Source organism: Dryobates pubescens, chromosome 17 (genome assembly GCF_014839835.1).
Source record: "Dryobates pubescens isolate bDryPub1 chromosome 17, bDryPub1.pri, whole genome shotgun sequence".
NCBI classification, from domain to species: domain Eukaryota; kingdom Metazoa; phylum Chordata; class Aves; order Piciformes; family Picidae; genus Dryobates; species Dryobates pubescens.
In genome coordinates this window covers 19610558-19617247 of record NC_071628.1, presented here as the reverse complement: position 1 = coordinate 19617247, position 6690 = coordinate 19610558, and positions in this window count along the sequence as shown.

Here is a 6690-nt window from a genome sequence, read left to right as displayed (position 1 = left end):
GCATTCGAGGCTTGCAGTGGATGGAAGCAAAACACTTTAACGTTAAAGGCTGCCATCCGTTAGGCCAAAATGGGACTGAGGATGCGTGTTTCTGTTAGCGGCATTAGAGTCCACAGACACCTGGGGCCACTACAGCAGCACTCCAGAACCTGCTTACATTATGCTCGTGGCAGTGTCATGATTTCGTCTTCCACTAAGATGGTGCCGAACAGCCTTTAAGGAAATAAGTACTAGCAAACTTCTACTGTGACAGAGCATTAAACACCCCCATGTGCTGATTCCTGAAGCAGAGCATTAATGGTACCACGGCCCACACTGGAAAGGGTGGAAAGCTGGCATTTTGTCACATAGCTAGGCTTGCCCTTGTTCTGCTCTTAGTCTCTGATGATAGATTTCTTTGGAACATTATTTAAATATTTTCCTGCTTTAAAATTACGATTTTTTTTTCTTAGCTGGGTGATGGAATTTTATTTTTGTCTTGATTTTCAGCAGTGGCAGCATGTGAGGTCACATACACTGGTGACCAAATCAAACAATACTAGTTTCTCCAGGGTCTAAAACATAGATAATGTCTAGGGGGTTAGACACTAACATGGCCAGAACTCATCACCAGGCTCAAGCAGCAAAGTGGATTACTGTATTTGGGAGAACAGCCTTGCTGTGAGAAGTTTATTAGTTCCAAAAGGGAAATTCAGTAGAATAGGTATGCTTATTTCCAAATAGAGAGTAGTATGGTGAGCTTTTACTGTTCTTAAGCCAGGCACCTATCTCCAGGTTGTAGTACCACTGGTCCTTCTTTACCATTTGGGAGCTTGAAATTTTACCTCAGCAGAGTTTAAGTGTATGCAGAGTCTCTTCCCTGACACATCATGAAGCAGGACTGTTTTGTGCTGATGATAGATTAACTGAAATCTGAGTTGCGAGCCTCAGGTCTTCATTTCAGGAAGTACAAGTGACTGGGGAACCTCAAGCTACAATGTCCAGCACTTCTGTCAGTCTGTGAAATATCAGACTTAGCAGCCACAGAGATGACATCTGGTTTAGTTCAGACTGGCTGTTGCTGACATGCTTGTTTTAAATGGATGGCATCTGTTGCCTTCTTTCCTAAACACTGCTGGAAACATTTCAGCTTTCTTACTTCAGGTACCAGTGCTGGCTGAGCTTTCCCCCCTAAACCTCTGGCAACGAGTGTTTTCCCTCCCAAGACAGTAGAGCTCACCTGCCATCTGCTCACACATGCTTTGGAGAGCTAAATTGCTTGCTTTCTTCATTCAGTGCAGGAGAATACTTGATTTGGCAAGTGCTGCTATGTGCATTTCTCACACTTGGAGGGAAGAAAGTGAGAAGGGCTAGAAGGGCTAAGCACTGGGCACAACTGTTAGGCACATCCCAGCTGCAGAAAGCCCAGAGCTCCATCCCTTCAGAGAGGGGTGGCAGAAGGGAAGACATTCCAAACATCCACAAGAAAGACATTTTGGGAATTTAATAAAACAGTTAACGAGAATGATCCTAAAGTTATACCCCTTAGTACCAGGCACTGCAATTGCCTGATGCACAAGGGAAGCATGGATGGTATTAAAACTCTTTTTAACTGCTGATTGCTATTAAATGCTTCTAATTTGATGACAGCTTATCTGCACCTGACAATCTTCAATCTGTGGAAACTTCCACAGCTGGATAAACTATTTTCTGTGGCTTGTTTCCTGGTGAGTTAGGACCTAATTCTAGTTTTAGCTTAGTCTTTATATTTCATTGCCAGCACTGTGACCCAAAGGACAGAGAGATGGTGGTGGTGTGCTTAAGAATTCTTAATATATTGTGCTGCATGAAGGGCTTTTAGCAAGGTAACATCCAACTCATTAATCTTCCAAAACCATACCCATCCTTCTTAAAACCAGTGGAAGTCTGAGAGCAGAACACCATATCATCTTGGAAAATGGTCCTCACATCAGGATTAGGTAAGTGTCCTACAAATGTGTACATTTAAGAAAACCCAGGAACTATAATGGGGAAGAAGTTAACTGTGAGAGCAGGTAACATTTTTGCTGGAGGTGGGAAGCCCCCAGTTTACAGGGAGAAATCTTCAGTCTGCAGCCTAAAATAGGAGCGGTGCCTGAGCTAGTCTCCCACACCCATGGACCCTGGCTGCCACTCGCCATTGCATCTTTTGCCACAAAAAAAGGGCTGTGCTTCCTTCTCAGAGTGAGGCAGGCAGACTCTCTTCTGACACCACCTACTAGAATTAAATCTTCCCTTCAAAGCTATTGTAGGAGGCTGGATCAAGCTGCTCCTGCAGATGGCATCTGCATCCTAGGGATGGAGTGAAATTTAGGCTGGAGCACTGCAAAAGTCCTACTTGTTGCAGTGCAGAGCAGCGAAAGGAGCTTAAACAAATTCTGAAACCTACTTCTCTGCTGTTCACCTTTCCACCAGGATCACCCATCTGCAGCTCTTTAGTGGAAGAGGAGCTGCTCTGGTCCTGCTGTCTCAGCTTTTTCAGCACAACGATTTTCTTTTAAATGTATGTGCTCTATTGCTTCCACGTGCAGTTAGAGACTTGAGTCTTCTACCTCCTCTTTACCCCCTCATTGCTACTAGAAGTTTCTGCATCCTGTCAATAACTGCAGAGGCAGAAACAATTAATTAGTCTCGCTGGTTGTGCATACCTCACCCTCTGAAAGTTTCCCCTCCACATGATCTGTCTGGGGAAATACCTGTGCTACTGCCTCTACTGAGCAACCCCAAGGCAGGTGAGTAGTTGGTTGTTGGTTGGCTACAGCAGCTATTAGCACTCCTTGCCCCATCAGTGCAGGAGGAACAAGTGAGAGCTATACCTTCTTGGTTCCCAAGCCCACTGTAGAGGGGAGAGCAGAATAAGGGGAACCTGACATACTCACAGCTTCACTGTGTGTGCTTGTTCATTTGCTTACTGGTATCAGCCCATCATGCTGTCCTTGTGAATTTTGTGCTGAAGGCTGCTGAGAGTGCAGAGAGGATGCAGGATGAGGCTGCTAGGCCTGAAACAAATACGCAGGGGAGGAGGAGGTGCAAGAGCAAGCTAAGCTGAGAGGGTTGGTGCCACTTCCAGGAGAACAGCAATAGCGGGAAATGGTGTTCTCTGGAAGCATCTTTAAACCAGTTGGGGAACAGCTGTGCTGAATCTAACTGGACTGAAGTGCCTCCAGAAGACCCATAAAGCCCTTTGATACCTATTGCCCAGGCAATGAAATGTTAGTCTCAGTTGAAAGTCTTTGTTCTCTTAGTAGCAGTAAGTTTTTGTTTAGAATTAATGTACTGCTGCCTCCAGTCACAGGCCCCACTGAAATATGCACCCAGTATCTGTAACAGGGATTACTCCTGCTGCAATAGCTGCAGCAGGTGAGAGGTGACAGGTGGCTGGGGAAGCCCAGAGTAACAGTGACTGTCAGAAGCAGTGGCATAGCCTTCTACTACCACCCCACTGCCCTGTGTGTCAGACACTCCTTGACACAGGCAGGTTTTCTGGGAGGGATAATACTGAGACACTAGGGATTTTTACAGAGGTATGAAAGTCTAGAGAGTTACCAGGGCAAGGTTAGAAAGGAGTAGACTGAGGTTTCATGGGCAGGTATGAGAGAGATTCTCAATAGCACAGAGATGATAAGCCAGGTGAGGAGACACCTCAAAGTGCAACAAGATCATTTCTAAATCATGCTTGTGAAGTTAGTAGTCAGACTCTCATGATATATATATGGTCTCTGTGGAGAACAGATCAAGCTTTTCTAATACAGGCTACCAGCTGTACTTTCAGCCCTGCTCTCTAAGTGCAGCTATTCCAATGGCGTGCATGCCCCTTACGCCTACAGCCTTGTTCTCAACAGACCTCAGTGACAGCTTCATATTTTGTTGTACATAGAACAGGCCTCCCTGCTGCGCAGGGTTCATGAGGGCTCTGGCAGCACCTACATTAACCTCCAGGAATCCTGTGATGAGTTTGACAGAAATGAAACAGGCTTTCTGCTTCCCCATCTGTTAAGTCCTATCCTTGGATCTTCTCAGTTCCCTCTCCAGAACTTCCAGCTCAAAATATAGTTTTTATATTCCTTTTAATTTGTCCCAAATTTTCTTATAAGTCAGAGGAAGTGACACAACACTGTACCCTTGCTGCATTATCAGATAGCATTAGATGTGAAGTGATAAGGTGACTAATATTCTTGTTTAGAGGTGCACATAGATTAGATTTCCTTCTCTCAGAGCTTTTCATAATTTGCAGGCATTATGGGAATCTCCAGGATACCGAAAAGATCTTACTGTAAGCAGGCATCTTCCATATCTTCAGACTAAAGTTAGTGACATCGTCTAAAACAGGAGGAGGAACTTGGAATTATCTGTCCTGTGTGTCTTGTAATACCACTGAGTGTCAAAATTACTGGGATGTTTTCCATAAGTGGTTGCTTTTTAAGTGGAAATCCTGCTCTCAACCTACTGAATTTTCCTTGTTAATGTTCCATTACGGGCAGGAGAGGTTTGGGGCCTGTTTGATGTTTCTTGACAAGAGGAACTGTATTTCTGAAAACATTCTGATGACTTGACACTCAATGCTGCTTGCCGAAATACCTCTTTTTGGAGAGGGCACTAGAGACGCTGCCTACACTTTCTCCAAGTAAAGGTAGAGAGACCATAATGTGCTTCTGGTATTCAGCATGTACTGTTCATGTTTTCATCATCTCAGTGATTTCCTGCCTCAGGCTCTTTTGTACACATCACTTTGAGATTTTAAATAACTCTTCATCCTTCTGGCTTTTGTCTATTTCTGCTTCCTTCTGCATTAATAGGCTCCATTAGGCTATTATCTTTGTTGCCATCAGAATCTGAAGCAGAGGTGAATTCTAGGCATAGTTTGTTTCCATTATTATCCTTATTGACATTTTGAAGGCATCATTTGTCTTCATTATCTGCAGCTGCATCCTAAAGGATTTTGAAAAGGTAGTATGCAATATTTTCCTCTTATGAGAGCTTGGGTTTTATGTAGGGCTTTCCCCCTCCTCCTGCCTGTTAAAAACCCCCAAAATTTTCTGACCCAATGTTGGCATAACAGTATAGAAAGCATCTCACTAATGGGCTGACTCTCAAAGAGGCAAGAATCTCAAAATCCAGCAGATCCTAATCTAAACCCCACTCTTTCCCTGCTGTGTTATGAGTCAGTGCACCCTGGTGTAGTTTCTTCCCTTCTGCACTTTTCAGCATACTCCCATCTTTTTAATTTCCTCTACCTACAGCTGGCAAACTAATCATTGCCTCAGCAATGCACCTTAAAATATTTGTTTATGCTGAATGAGTCTAGCTGGATTTTCTGTTTCACATCATCTGCTGGTCATCCTAATCTGTATCAATGTTTAGTTCATGGTGCTGAGTTCAAAGAACAATTATTTTATTCAGGGAAGGAAGTGAAACAGTAGGGAAAGAATGTAGTATTAGCTATCTGTGAAAATGAGCGTTCAGCATAGTTTTAGCATGAAGAGAAGCAGAGACTTTTAGCAATAGCACAGGTAAGACCGTTATGAGGTCATTGTGTGGACTTACATAAATGTACTATTCATCCTGTTCCCACATACAGGGTCTACATGGATACAGCCCTGTACTGCCACAGAGTACTTAACATTGCTAACATCTGGCTTAGACTTAGACAGCTGTTGCACATAGGTAATTTCAGCCTCACTCCTTTTGCCTTCAGTCAATCCCTCCCATAGCCTTTGTTGCTGTGACCTAGATTGTGAGCAAATGCTTTCTGATGGCATTTCAAAGGAAACTAATCTTGTGTTCAAACTGAATCATGACTGGATTCATCTGTACTCCATACTCCTGTATGCATACATTTATTTCTGCTTCCAATCCTTAATGACCTGTTCTTACGTGCAGACTGCGCTGCAAGGCACAACCTATGGAAAGATGACCTACAAGGCTTTTTTTTTTTGTCTACAAAAGCAAAGCTGCTGCTGGCTACAAGGAGCTGAGGATTAAAAATACTGTTCAAAGTTTCTCAAAATTTTAACATACAAAGGAAAATAAAAGCCTTAATTAACAACTGCAAAAACACGTCATAAGACCGGTAATGATGTTCCAGTAATTACCACGTTACCCTCGTTACCCTGTGCTAACCAAATTCCCTGTCCAGCTGTGCTGCTGAGTGAAGTAACATACAGTCAATAATACACCATGTGGAGAGCAAGATACCAGTATTAGTGTTTTCCTTGGAGTGACACATCCTCACAGCCTCTTGAGCTCTGGGATCAATAATGAGACAGAGCAAAAGAAAAATGCAAGTAAGAAAGCCAGCTGCTCCCAGAGCCCTTTTAAGTTGATGTATGTACTGTTGGAAGTCTGCATGAAAATAGTGACATTGAAGTGGACCACAGAGAATGATGCATCAACATTAGCACTGTGAAATGTGCAGATTACATACAACATAGATGAGACAACTTTTGCTTTATGCTTTCCATTAAAGGTGCTGAAGCATCTGCTCTTGCTAACCATAGACCTGTCCTTACAGTGCAATTGTCCTCTTCACAGAGTATTAAAGCCTGGCTATTACCGGGGGCAGTCTGATTTAAGCCTTGCTGGCACTTTTACGCAAGCACTTACTCTCTGAGAGTGACTGCTCCAGAGGCAGTGCTGGATGCGTATACTTGAAACATGCACTGTCATCCTTGC